The sequence below is a fragment of the Paroedura picta genome, chromosome 3 (genome assembly GCF_049243985.1).
Source record: "Paroedura picta isolate Pp20150507F chromosome 3, Ppicta_v3.0, whole genome shotgun sequence".
Lineage (NCBI taxonomy): Eukaryota > Metazoa > Chordata > Lepidosauria > Squamata > Gekkonidae > Paroedura > Paroedura picta.
The window spans coordinates 18,229,764-18,243,459 of NC_135371.1; the positions used below are offsets into that span (position 1 = coordinate 18,229,764).

Below are 13,696 nucleotides of genomic sequence, written 5' to 3' on the forward strand. Positions count from 1 at the left end.
TTTATCACTAGGTGGGATCTGGAGTTCTTCCAGAATTACAGCTGATCTATAGACCACAAAGAGGCCATGGTAGCTTCTGAGTCTGAACTCTTTGGCATCTCATCTCTGCTGAGCTTCCTCTCTTCTACCAGCTCTGCAATCCAAGAGCATTGCTTCCAGATCTCCAGGAATTCCCCAAGCTGAAGTTGGAAATCCTAGTCCCAAGAAATGAAAGACTCTTTTTTCTTCCTCAGCTGTATGATGGGAAGCACATATGTATAGCAGTAGTGGATTCTGCAGCATGGACACAGAATCATAGTCTTGTGCAAATCAGCAATGTTGCTCATTGCCACAATGGCTGTTCTCTGGAGGAATACCGTTGCACCACTATAACCTGCAGCATTGGTGGGGAGGGGTTCGTGGGAAAGAACTTATGCTCTTAAAGGGGTCATGAGGTGGTATCAGAACCATGCAGGTGAGTTCTGGTACAGTTAAGTAAAAGTACTCAATGTCACTTGATGATTTCTTCGATTACACACCAGCACTACTCATTCAGCAACATTCCTGGACAGTTCTGGAGCAATAGCTAACTATGCACCTGAAGCTCTTCTAGAATGAGCTAGAACATTGGTCCATCAAAGTCGGTATTGTCTACTCAGACTGCAGTGCCTCTCCAGAGTCTCAGGCAAAGGTCCTTCGTATAATCTACTACTTCCTCGTTATGCCTAGGGGACTGAATCCTCTCCCCCATGCAGTGGTACAAAGCAGTGGAAGATAAACTGTTCCTAGTTTGTCACTGCTTTGCTGGTTCAGGCTACTAAGGGCAGGGTGAAGCAGGGTGGAAGTCCTCATGGCCTAAGAACAAGCAGGAATTATTATATTTTTTTTAGGACAGCTCATCTAACAATGAAAAGGATTAAGACAAGGAGACAAGACAGGGTTATGGTGAGAAGGAAACTGGGGGCAGGATTTTTGCATGGCAGAAGGTCCCAGGATGGCTGGAAGATCACACAGGCCTCCTTCCTCTACTTGCTGCCCCCTCCCCCCAATCCCATAAGACAATAAGGTGGTGGGGAGAAACAGATCAATCAGATTGTGCTTTAATGTGTTTTAATAGCATTTTTATAGTTATTGCCGTAAACTTCCCCGAGCCCATTACTGGGGAGGGGCAGTGCCTAAACCAAATGATGACTAAATAAAATGTGCTGCCCTCATTTGGATCCTGCTCTTCCTCCAAAGGGATGAAGGTGCCATTTGTGATTTCCTCCTTTAGCCTCATGTCCCCCCCAGATTTTAAAATTGCCAGTGATAGAATCATAGAATCATAGAATCATAGAGTTGGAAGGGGCCATACAGGCCATCTAGTCCAACCCCCTGCTCAACGCAGGATCAGCCCAAATGGTAGCAAAATCTAGGTGAACATTAGGGTTGCCTGCATGCTTGGCGGTCAAAAGCAAACAAAGAACATTTTTCTTAGTAGAAGCCTCATGTATAAAAGAGGACAGCTAGCAGGGAGGTCAGTAACATCACCGGATAAATAACATCCCATAAACCTCTATGAAAGGGACTGGGCAGTTTGCTGTAGGCAGTTGCATCACTTGTGGCCATTTAGAGCTATTTGGGGTTTCTGGGATTTTAGGCAGCACCTTCTCCCCATTGGATAATGGCTTCTGAGAGGCAGCAGAGAAGAATTGGTTTATAACTGTTTAAAACCCTCCCCACAAGGATGAAAAAACACATCCTAGAATGATAGTGCAACCCCCCCCCCAAAAAAAAAACCCTTACCTGGGAGTAAGGCTCATGGAATAGCCTGTGTAGGATTCCGAGTAAACCTGCTAAGGATTGAGCTTTAACGGTCACATGGCCCGGAGAATCGGAGCATAGAACAATTTCTTAATTATGCTAATTTCATGCAAATACAATATACAGGTTGGGTATACTCCTGTGATTTCCTGTGCAATTGTTATATGTCCCTCATGGCTGTGGGAAAGGGGAGCATGTTTTATAGGTGTATTCAAACTTATACCTACAGCCTGGATTTCACCCAGTGGAGCTTGGGCTTCTTACCTAAGGAAGTCGCGATTACTGAAACATCCAGGGAACAGTTTGTGGATCAGGGATTTATAGTAAAGGTACTTGCACCAGTAAATTCCAGAGCAGAACACTAAAATCTTACCCTGGAGTGTTTTTAACTTGAGACGAGATCTATTTATTCAGCTGTGTTTATTCTCAGCAGTAGCTCACCAAGGTTTAGCTTTCCTTCGTGTACTTCCCTGCCCCTCCTCCCTCACTTCCACAATTGCTGTGCCGGCAAAAGGACATCAGGAAGTGTACTCCACATTGTAATGTATTGGTATCATTAGAAAATCTCATTAAGGAGGACTTTATTATTGATTTACTGTTTTTCTATTCATTAAATCCCGCGAGTCAAAGGATGATTACTTTTAAAAAGTCAGCATTTAAAACACACACGCGCGCGCGCACAAATGAAAATTAGAGAAAGAGAAAACAACATAAAACAGAGCTATTAATATTAAAACAGTTGTAGTCGGGCAGGTTTCTTCGTCTAATAAGTCCTGGCGATATTAACAAGATTGATGAGCAGCGGGACAAATACGAGGACTCCGAGAGAGCGAAAGCGATTTGGTATCATTACAGAGATGTAAAGTATGATTCAGTGCTTCATAATGGATGTTAAATTTGATTTAGCATATGGCTGACTCAATGGCGGAAAGCTACTCTTAAAGACACACGCTCACTGAAAAGGCAAACCTATTGGCCGAATAATGGGGCTTCCATTATCCTCCAAGAAGAAAATGACGGGTAGTACCTGAGACGTAGGAGACTGGAGGTGAGGGTGGGGTGGGAAGCTCATGTCATCATATCAAGGGGACGGAAGACTCTGTGAGGGAACGGAAGATGAAGCATCTCTGGATGACACATCCTACCACACTGCCGCCTTCTTGACTTTGACCATCCTGCTTGGCTCCAAAAGCTTCCCTGGACCTCTTATCACCCCAAATTTCTCATCCTCCTTTAAATAATTCGGTCACTCATCTATTCTCTGCACGACTACACTCCCTTCTGGTCAACTGCTCAACAGTTTCGTTTTGGACATTCATCTAGTCTAGCCATTTCATATTTCTCAAGAATCTGCTAATGCACTGCACTTTATTGAGCTGCCCTACTCAGAATTGTAATTTAAAATGTAAACTATGATCGATTAAATTCCTATTTATATCTTCTGTGTTTCTAACAGAGGCAATCCACCCTTAGCCACCGGGAAAGGGTGGAATATAAAAAAATAGATAACGGTTCCAACTAGCGAGAACAGAAGTGAGCAGAAGAGACACTCTTCACTGCCATCTTCAAGTATCTCCCTATCCCCCACCCCCACACACATACACATGTGTGCCTCCTCAAACTTCAGCTCTGGCCCAGCTGGCAGAGGAGAAGGCAGTTGAGGTTCACGATGGGTGTGTTGGTTTCTCAACAACAACAAAATCTGGTTGGGCACTATAGACCAGAGGTAGTCAACCTGTGGTCCTCCAGATGTCCATGGACTACAATTCCCATGAGCTCATGGGAATTGTAGTCCATGGACATCTGGAGGACCACAGGTTGACTACCCCTGCTATAGACCACAGAATAATGGGATAGATGGGTGACAAGGACATAGTTCGTCCAGGGCACCCAAAAACCTAGGGACAGCCCTGGATGGTAAATTTGGATGTGTGGGTGCCCATCCTAACACTCCTGAACTACACTTATAAAAAATCACTCAGTTGCAGAGTTGTAGATTTGTAAAGCTTCTACAGTTTAAAATGTTATAAGTTCTACTGTTAGAAATATTAGACGTTCATGACACTTTCTTTGTATTGTACCACAAATCTTTCATTGTGAATCGCCCTGAAGCACAAGAGAGGGCGGTATATAAATGCAATAAAATAAATAATAAATAAAAAGGTTGAGAACATTGGTACGAAGGACTTGGCTTTGTTTTGCAGGTTGCCTGCTTGACCAGGAGCTGTCCAGAGAACTGAACATCATATACCTAGACCAGGCTTTCTCAACCAGGGTTTTATGAAACCTTGGGATTTTGTGACAACCCTGGGGTTTCGCGACAGCCCTAGAAGGTTTTCTCAAATGGGTGGCAGTTAATTTATTGCTATGTATTTTTTAAATGTGTTAAATATTTATCAGGTGAGATGACGATGTGTGGTCATCTCAACCTGCCCCCCTCCTCCCGAATTGGCCAATGATGGGCCTTGAGGGGGTGGGAAAGGAAGGGGCCCCAGGTGGGAAGGTACACAGCTATGCTTCCCAATTGTATTCTGCATGATCCCACCACTTCTGGGGTTTCTCAAAGCCTGAAGAATGTTTCAGGGGTTTCTCAAGAGTAAAAAAGTTGAGAAAGGCTGACCTCGAATCTCTACCTAGCCTCTGTTATGGAATGTTTCCTGGATTTAGCCATAAACTTTAGCTTTGAGTCATCTGCTTCCTCCTGTGTATCCCTATAACTGCCTTACATCTCTGTGCTCCAGTCTCCTGCAGGCCTCGCTTAGCTGTACAAGCCTTGACTGGCCAAGACAGAACACACGGCATTAGGTTTTCTCTCTTCTACCAAAAGGAATATAATTTGACTCATGGATTCTTTACAAAATCCGCATAGGATGGCAGTGACATATGTATTATCACTGGAGGATTGCAGTACAAATATAAACAAGCAAGAGGGTGTGTTTTTTTCTAGCCCACATCTTTCTACCACATACAAGGAAAATCAATGTAATACCAGCCAGAGAAAGTTATGTTTGATTAAACAAAGTTCCCATACCAAGGTTTAAAGCTTTATAGAGTTCAAAAATGCAACCCTGCTTCCCTTATTACAAGGCACTGGAACAACAGCTGGAAGAACAGCTTCAATTAGTACAATTCTCGGCGTGGCAAAATATTTTAGTGACAGTATTGAATGGACTGGGCAGGAATTGGGGAAGCTGGATAAGGCTGGGTGCAATCATGTTCTTTCTATCTTTCTGTGAAGATGTTCCAGTTAAAGTTGTCTGGTTCATTCCAAGGGCGGCTGCCATAGTACAGTGGTCCCCAACCCTCGGTCCGGGGACTGGAACCGGTCCGTAGATCCGTCGGTACCGGGCCACAGCTCCTCCTCATCCCCTCCCCGGCTGCAGCCTTGGGGGCTGTCCTGCCACTCTGCTGCCGGCTCACCTTTGGTGCTCTCCGGCATCCACCATGGCTGGGCTCCCCCTTGGCGTGGCACTGTGGGAAAGCAAATGGAGCAGGGGCTCAGGCGGCGGCAGCAACATCCCTCGGCAGAAGACTGCCCCCCCCCCAGGCCTCAGTAAAATTTTCAAGCATTGACCGGTACCCGGTGATAGAAAGGTTGGGGACCACTGCCATAGTATACAGCTAAGTACACATACACAAGAATGCCCCCAAATACGGCACTGTCCACTGGGAACATCGACGGTGCATTTCAAATTAATGGCAACCCAGCTCTGTTCTTGTGGAACTCCCATTCTGTTCATTAAGCATTGCCCAAGAGATGTTTTGAATGGCAAATAAGCTATTCACTCTGTCTTGATTCTGTTCTATTGCTCGACACAGTGTTGGGACAGAATCTTGAGGGTTAAAAATGTATTTTTTTGAGTCTTTAACTGCCCATCTCCTTTTCTTTATTCTGGATGGAGTCTGGCATTATTTACAATAATGGCTTCAATTCTATTGCTTTGTCTGCTTCACTCTTATATCTTTGGGGAAGAATTTGCGTTCCTGATTGTAGCTCTATTCATTCTTCTCCATAGTTAATGCATGATGGGAAGAGGGAAATGATGCGAGATAAAGGGGCTCTTGAATTTCGGACAATAAAGGACTCTACATTTAGGCATGCCCAAAAGTAACACAATTCAGCAGTCTGCATCTTTTTGCTTAACTTCTTTTCATAAAAGATTTCAAAGTTCTCGTGAAAAGGCAAAATTGCTCAAAATGCAGCATGACTGGTAAACGGTGGGCAATTCTGTTTTGAATAAAGTCTTTTAGAAGGGTTGGGACAGTCTAAGGGATGAAAGGAAAAACTATAATCAGAAAGTTCCTAGTTCAAATTTCACTTTTAAAATGACAGTCTTTCTCAGCCTCAGGTTCCCCTCCCCTTCTCTGTACTATGGGAGGGGTCCAGCAATGGAACACACAGGCAGTAAATCCAGGTTCAGTCCTCAGCATCTCCAAATGAATGATATCTACCTACTAATAACTAGCCAGTCAAATAATCTATCTGAATCTTTGAATCTATCTGAAGACAGAGGTCCTGTGGCTGGGTAGGAGGGGTCCAGAAGAGTTAGTGTACCTTCCCTGTCTTGACAGGGTATGGTTGGTGGCAGTATAGATCATCAAGAACCTGGGGGTGCTCCTTGACACCTCCCTTACCATGGAGGCACAGGTCAGAAGAGTTAGTGTACCTTCCCTGTCTTGACAGGGTACAGTTGGTGGCAGTATAGACCATCAAGAACTTGGGGGTGCACTTGACATCTCCCTTACCATGGAGGCACAGGTCACAAAGGGAGCTTGAAAGGCGTTTTTCCAGATTAGAAGCTTCCGCTCTTAACTACTACGCCATGCTTGTTCTGAGCAGGGGGCTGGACTAGCTGGCATGCATGGCCCATTCCAACTCTATGATTCTATAAATGGCATAAAACAGATACATCTGGATTTGTATGGAAACACCCAACCTTTTCACTGAGCAGCTGCAACCAATGAGCAGGGCTTAAGAAGAACTGATGGGTAACAAGGGGAAATGGTAAGCTGTGAGATAAACTTTTTTTTCGAAATGTACCTCTTGGTGAAAGCTGGAGAGGCAGTCGACAACGACTTGCAAAATAAGAATGGAGGTAGAGAAGGAGAAGTAGACCAATAACCAGGATTTCAGAAGGCACAAATCTCCAGGAGTGCCACTTTTAACCTCTTCTACAGCCTGAAAAACAGCTATGCAGTAGGGAGCACCTCCCAGAAATGCAGCTATTTTCCAGGCTGTCTTTTGCAGTCCTTTTAAACTTCCAAAGAGCTGCACAAGGCAGCCATTTCAAACCACTTTAAAATAGCAGTGTAGGATGAAGGGTGTTGCTTATTGGTTAGGAGGGTGTTTTTTTTTTACTTGTATGAAAGGGGTATGTCAATATTTGTGGGTCAAGCCACAGTCTCATAGGGCTTTCAAGGCATGAAACCTTCAGAGATGGTTTGCGGTGGCCTGCCTCTGAGTAGCAACCCAACTTTTCTCAGGTGTCCTTCCATCCAAACATTAACCAAGTTGGACCCTGCTCAAGACCTGAGGAGATCAGGCTATCCTGGGCTAGCCCAGTCAAGGCACTACAATGAGCTACCACAATGCAAATCAGGAATTAATGGGCTGGATACATGGGAAGTCCATGCATGGATTGTCAGCCTTTCTGCCCCATCCCACCCTTAGCATCCATTTCCTGCATTGGAAAGCTTATTCCCAGGATTGTGAGATTATAGCCATACAGGACGGGAGGCTATGGCAGGGATGGGGAAGGTCCACACACAGAAGAAGCAGGAGGAAGAGACCTTGCCCCCTTCCTCCTCCCTAATGCAGCCTCCTAACCTGAGTGGCTATTACTGCATGCAGGTCATGCAACCCTGTTTTTCTGCGACTGGAAATGGTGAGTTGCACCAAAGCTTGGACGATCATCATAAATTTCCTCCAGGCCAGGCCAAAATCTGGAGATTTTGGGGGGAGGGATCACTTGGGCATGAAATTGAGGTCATTGTGGGTGGGCAGATAGTTGTGAGTTCCTGCATTGTGCAGGGGGTTGGGCCAGATGAGCCTGGAGGTCCTTTCCAACACTATGATTCTATGATTCTAACCCTCTGCACAATGGCAGGTCACAGGATCCTGTGCCCTGATTAGTAACGGCCGGCCCAAGGAAGACGAAGCAGAACAAACCATGCGGGAATTGACCACTGTGCATATGAGCTAAATCATTCTTATAGCTTGTTAGAAGTGAATGCAGCTCTACAAATATCTATTTCTGTAGAGTAAATGTCAAAGGAAAGGTGAGATGTTAGCTAATAGCAAAAGCTGCTAATAGAAAATTACATCAGTGTCAAGGCAATTTCCTGCTGCCCTAAAAAAGTCTTGTCCCCTCCCTGCACTGAACAAAATGTTTTCCTTGCCTCGTTCAGATTTAGAGGCTATTCAACCATGACTGGCACATTCCTCCCTTGCCAGTGTGCTGCGTAGTTATGCCTGCGGGATGATCCCGTTGAAAGCACCCCCATCCCAAGGCCACTCTCTGGATGCAACATTGACACAATGACCTATTATGCATGGGCTGGAACGCTATCGCTGGCGGTGGCAGGGCATCGGGGAAAATCCCCCATTATGCCCGCCGCTGCCAGCACAGGTGTGTCCTGGCCCAGGACCTTGGAAGACCCGCATTAACAAAACACGGGTTCTTCCGGAGTCCTGGGACTCCCGAGGGCACAGGCAAGGGCCAGCCCGACTGATCCCCGTGCATAATTGGAGGAGCCCGGCTCCTCCGCTGACCTACGGCATTCCTGCAGGGACGCCTCTCACCCCTCCCAGCTATGGGGATCTGTGGAGCCAACAGGGGTGACCTCCCGTCCGCGCCATAGTGGGAGAGCAGCATGCTGCTCCCCAGCATCCTGCAATGGGGGTCTCCTGCCGCCAATCCCTCCCCAGCCGCTGTCGCCACTTAGAAGAAGAAGAAGAAGAGTTGGTTCTTATATGCCACTCTTCCCTACCCGAAGGAGGCTCAAAGCGGCTTCCAATCGCCTTCCCTTTCCTCTCCCCACAACAGACACCCTGTGGGGTGGGTGAGGCTGAGAGAGCCCTGATATCACTGCTCGGTCAGAACAATTTTATCAGTGCCGTGGTGAGCCCAAGGTCACCCAGCTGGTTGTATGTGGGGGAGCGCAGAATCGAACCTGGCATGCCAGATTAGAAGTCCGCACTCCTAACCACTACACCAAACTGGCTCTCCACTTCCTACCACTCCTGGTGCTTCTGGCCCCACGTTGCGTGCACGGGGCCATTGCATAATGGGTCAATGAGTAGCACTTCCAGTGGCACAAGCACTGCCCAAGCAGAGGACGATGTCTGAAAAAACAAGTGATCCACCGCGCCCATTCAGGGACACAACCGAATCGTACGAGTGAGCTGTATTGTGTGAGTGCTTGTGCATTTGAATCAGAAGCTACAGGTTTGAACTAATGAATAATCATACATGCTTAACCTCATTGGCTCATTTCTCTAAGTTAGGTAACCAGAGCAGATAGTTGGAAGACCAGATCCTAAGGAGGTTTCAAAACATTTCTGATCCAAAACTCTCTCTTGACTTTAGAGGTACAGATTGCTCGGCCTTCTTTCCAAAGTGAAGCTGATTAATTTCCTCCTCTGCTTGGCGCCACTTTATCTTAGCTCTTTGTTCCCTCCAAGATTGAACTTCTTATCCTGCCCCATAGAACAAGCGTGAAACCTTTTATCTTTGACTTTCTTCTCGCTCACGCACCCTGTGTTCAAGCTGTCGCTATCGTGTGGCAAAAAAAAAGCAAATAAAATAATAATAATAACCCTTTCTTTATCATAAACATAGACTGCATGTATTTCAAGGCAAGTAACTGTCTCCTTGTGTTACATAAAATTCCAGCCACAGGAATAGCACAATAATAACTGTGTTATTGAGGTACTATATGGTCCACATTCCTTATGAATGAGGCCAGAACGGGGCGTTAATGATTAATCCCATTTATCCTATTGTTTTCCATTTCAAGGAATTCCCTAACACAAAGCAGCATCCTTCACAGAATAAAGACATTATTTTCAGCCAGAATCTTTGCCGAAAAGGAGATTATATGCAGACAAGCTGGGGACCTACAATTACTTGTTTTCCACTCTCATTTTCCCCCTCTCCACCATTTCCTCTCTCCCATTGATGAAAGCTCCTTTTCCCTGTACTTTTCCCATATCTTTCTCCTTTCCCGTATATTTCTCCTTCTCCTGTATTTTTCCACACCTTCCCACCCACCAGCCAACCTACCTATATTTGTTCCCATCTTAAGATTTCTCTACCATCACATCACTGTCACTCATCTTCCTAACCCCCTGGGTCCCAGTAAGAGTTTGAGACGAGGCTCTTTGCAGTTCCATCATTCCCTAATGTTATTATTGGTATCATGTCAAGGTTATTTGTGGTTATAATGTTGTTTCCATATGTTATCTGTATCTTTTTCCTGTTCCCTGCAAACCGCCCTGAGCCTTCAGGGAGGGCGGTATATAAATATAAATAAATAAATAAGGGTTATATTATTGTGCATTCGTGCCTGGCTTGTACTGAAAACAAATATACGTACTGGATTGCTCTAGCATACAGGCTCCTTGAAATGGCAGCTGTGTCCTTCAGCACCATAAACAATTATTCATTTATTTATTTATTATATTTATATACCACCCTGCCCAGGGGCTCAGGGCGGTTTACATAAGAACAAAGAACAATAAATAAAACAAACGACCAAGAATGAGATTGGTGGCTGTGCAGAAACAGACTACTTAACAGGAGGCAAGTGAGGAGGAAGTAATTGAGACTATGATCCTAAGGGTACACTCCAGCCTGACTAATGCGCAAGGAAACAGCCTTCCGCCCACCCCTTAGACGGATTGAGGACAAGAGAAGACAGCTAGCAAAGCTGTCCTCTGTGGGCTGTCCCATCACAGGCAGACACAGCCATGTACAGCTAAAGGGCCCATGTATCTATCTGATGCAGAGAGCCAGAAGGATGTGGTAGCCCATGTGTTGAACTATAATCGTACAGGTCCAGTCCCTATCACAGAGAGGGGGGGGGGTTGTTGTTGTAAGGACAAAGTAAGTTAAAGATAGCCCTTAGTTCCTTTTAAAATGGGAAGGGTAAACATCTAATAACTTCTTGGCCATAGCAGCAATCCAAGGTATAGCAGCATAAGGTTAGCCGGTTGCTGCAAGAGTAATTTTGGTCCAAAGCTCACATTGGCCATTAGGAAGTAACTACTTGGTGCAGTGGTTTTACAGAGAGGTTTAATTGATTCAGTTGGTGTCACGCCTTGTAACACAGAGATTGGGCATAAAAGGCAGCCTCGGCACAGCTGAGAAGAGGAAAAACACAGGTGCTTTCTTCCTGTGGCATTCTGATCAATTTCAAGTAGCTTCCTGAAGTCCTTCATTTAAAAAAGAAATTAAAATGATCTATCCATTTTTCGGTTTTAATAAGGTTTATTGATGGAACTGAAATCTGCAAAAAAAGCATGCAAAGTGAAAAAATGAGCTCATATTCACTTAGCCCTTCCTTCCTTCCTTCCTTCCTTCCTTCCTTCCTTCCTTCCTTCCTTCCTTCCTTCCTTCCTTCCTTCCTTCCTTCCTGCCTGCCTGCCTGCCTGCCTGCCTGCCTGCCTGCCTGCCTGCCTGCCTGCCTGCCTGCCCTTCTCAAATCCCACTATTTTCTCTTTTTAAGAAAGGAAAAGAAAGAGTTCATGAATAGTGCTGCTTCACTGCTGTGCACTTTGGAAATGGAAATGGAAATGTATACTATTTTTAGAAGTTCCTGCTTGCAAGCAAAATGAAAAACATAGATGCTCGCACTTCCCCCTTCCCAAAACAGAACTTTTAATAAAAGCTGATCTAGAATCATAGAATCATAGAGTTGGAAGGGGCCATATAGGCCATCTAGTCCAACCTCCTGCTCAATGCAGGATCATCCCAAAGCATCCTAAAGCATCCAAGAAAAGTGTGTATCCAACCTTTGCTTGAAGACTGCCAGTGAGGAGGAGCTCACCACCTCCTTAGGCAGCCTATTCCACTGCTGAACTACTCTGACTGTGAAAAATTTTTCCCTGATATCTAGCCTATATCGTTGTACTTGTAGTTTAAACCCATTACTGCGTGTCCTCTCCTCTGCAGCCAGTGGGAACAGCATCCTGCCCTCCTCCAAGTGACAACCTTCCAAATACTTAAAGAGGGCTATCATGTCCCCTCTCAACCTTCTTTTCTCCAGGCTGACTTTCTCATGGCTTAATGATAAGACTTGGGTTGCATTTTAAACTGGCAGAGCAACCAGGAAACAGTGGGGGCATTACCAACCGCATTGTCAACCAACCCACTTTAACCAAGTGCATTAAAATACACCATGCCAGTCCATACAATGTAATTCTACAAAACACTGATCATGACAAACCAGATCAGGAAAAAAAGAACAATAAAACAGGAAGACACCACAGAAAGCAATACAATAAGTTCAGAGTCCATCATAAACTTAGTGCTATTCCATCCAAGTAGGTTCATTGAATAAGCTATAGTAGTGTACATGCCCCTTGATTTGCTCAACTGGAATCAACAATCAGTGGGGTGGATCCAACCCTTGTCCAAGCACTGCCTGGAGCAAAGTTTGAAGCCCTCTGAAGCAGTCCTGGATTTCAAGGAAGCTCCTTAGACTGGAGCAAGGCTCCTTGGAGGATGGTTGAATTCACCCCATTCACTGCAATCAAACCTCATTGTATAACTATCAAGTAAGGCCACAACAAAAGAGGGAACATGGTGACCCAACCTGTGTGCACAAGTTAGGAAGCTAAAAGGTTGAGCAGCAGAATAGGTATAAGTAGAAAAAGTAGGTATAAGTAGAAAAAAATTAAAATGCAAAGATTTATTACAATATCTGTGCACATATATAACATAACAACAGCAACGTATATTAGGCTCTATTGCACAAATCCAAACCATTTTGACACATGGGTAAATGATCAAATAACCAAACAAGTTTCAACTCCCCCTTGGGGTCTTCGTCAGTGGTCTAATATTTAAATGTACTCATGTGATGTCATGGGGGAATATAAGGTGGTAAACAACTGGAAACAGATTAAAATGTATTAGGAAGAGCATTATTATGCAATAAAAATATATTAACTTTTTTTTAAAATATAAGTCTCTGCATAAATACTTAGGGTGATGATTACTCACATGAACGGAGAGGCTCCCGTTCTAATGAGAAGCATCCAAATATGTCTCTTGGAGCCCTCCAATTAAAATATTTATTCTTCAAGATGCTGCCCTAAAATTAAAAATATATATATATATAAACCAGATTGTGGTGCCAATTTAAACATGAGAACATTGAGCAAAAGTAGCTTCCTTCCAAATAATTTCACAAATAGTCGCAGTATAAATGATGCCAGGCTAAAATGGGTTGCTCTATGGCTAGGAAACAAGGTGATCTGAATTTTTGCCTGTTCCTGAGTGAAAGATAAATCCTTCCCAAGTGTGCAAACCTGCATACTTGGGAATACTGACAACATTGGCCCACTTAGCTTAAGCTAGCATGAGCCTCTTGTGGCGCAGAGTGGTAAGGCAGCCGACATGCAGTCTGAAAGCTCTGCCCATGAGGCTGGGGGTTCAATCCCAGCAGCCGGCTCAAGGTTGACTCAGCCTTCCATCCTTCCGAGGTCGGTAAAATGAGTACCCAGCTTGCTGGGGGGTAAACGGTAGTGACTGGGGAAGGCACTGGCAAACCACCCTGTATTGAGTCTGCCATGAAAACGTTAGAGGGCGTCACCCCAAGGGTCAGGCATGACTCAGTGCTTGCACAGGGGATACCTTTACCTTTACCTTTTGTGCTAGCAGATCCAGGACCTGATGGAGCTGTCAGA

At 44.9% G+C, this 13,696-nt stretch overlaps 1 protein-coding gene across 6 annotated transcripts in view; it reads right to left on the reverse strand.

The window, feature by feature from the left end:
* Positions 1 to 13,696, reverse strand: part of FHIT (fragile histidine triad diadenosine triphosphatase) — a 1,226,786-nt gene that overhangs the window by 354,420 nt on the left and 858,670 nt on the right. The gene's annotated exons all lie outside the window — the stretch shown is intronic.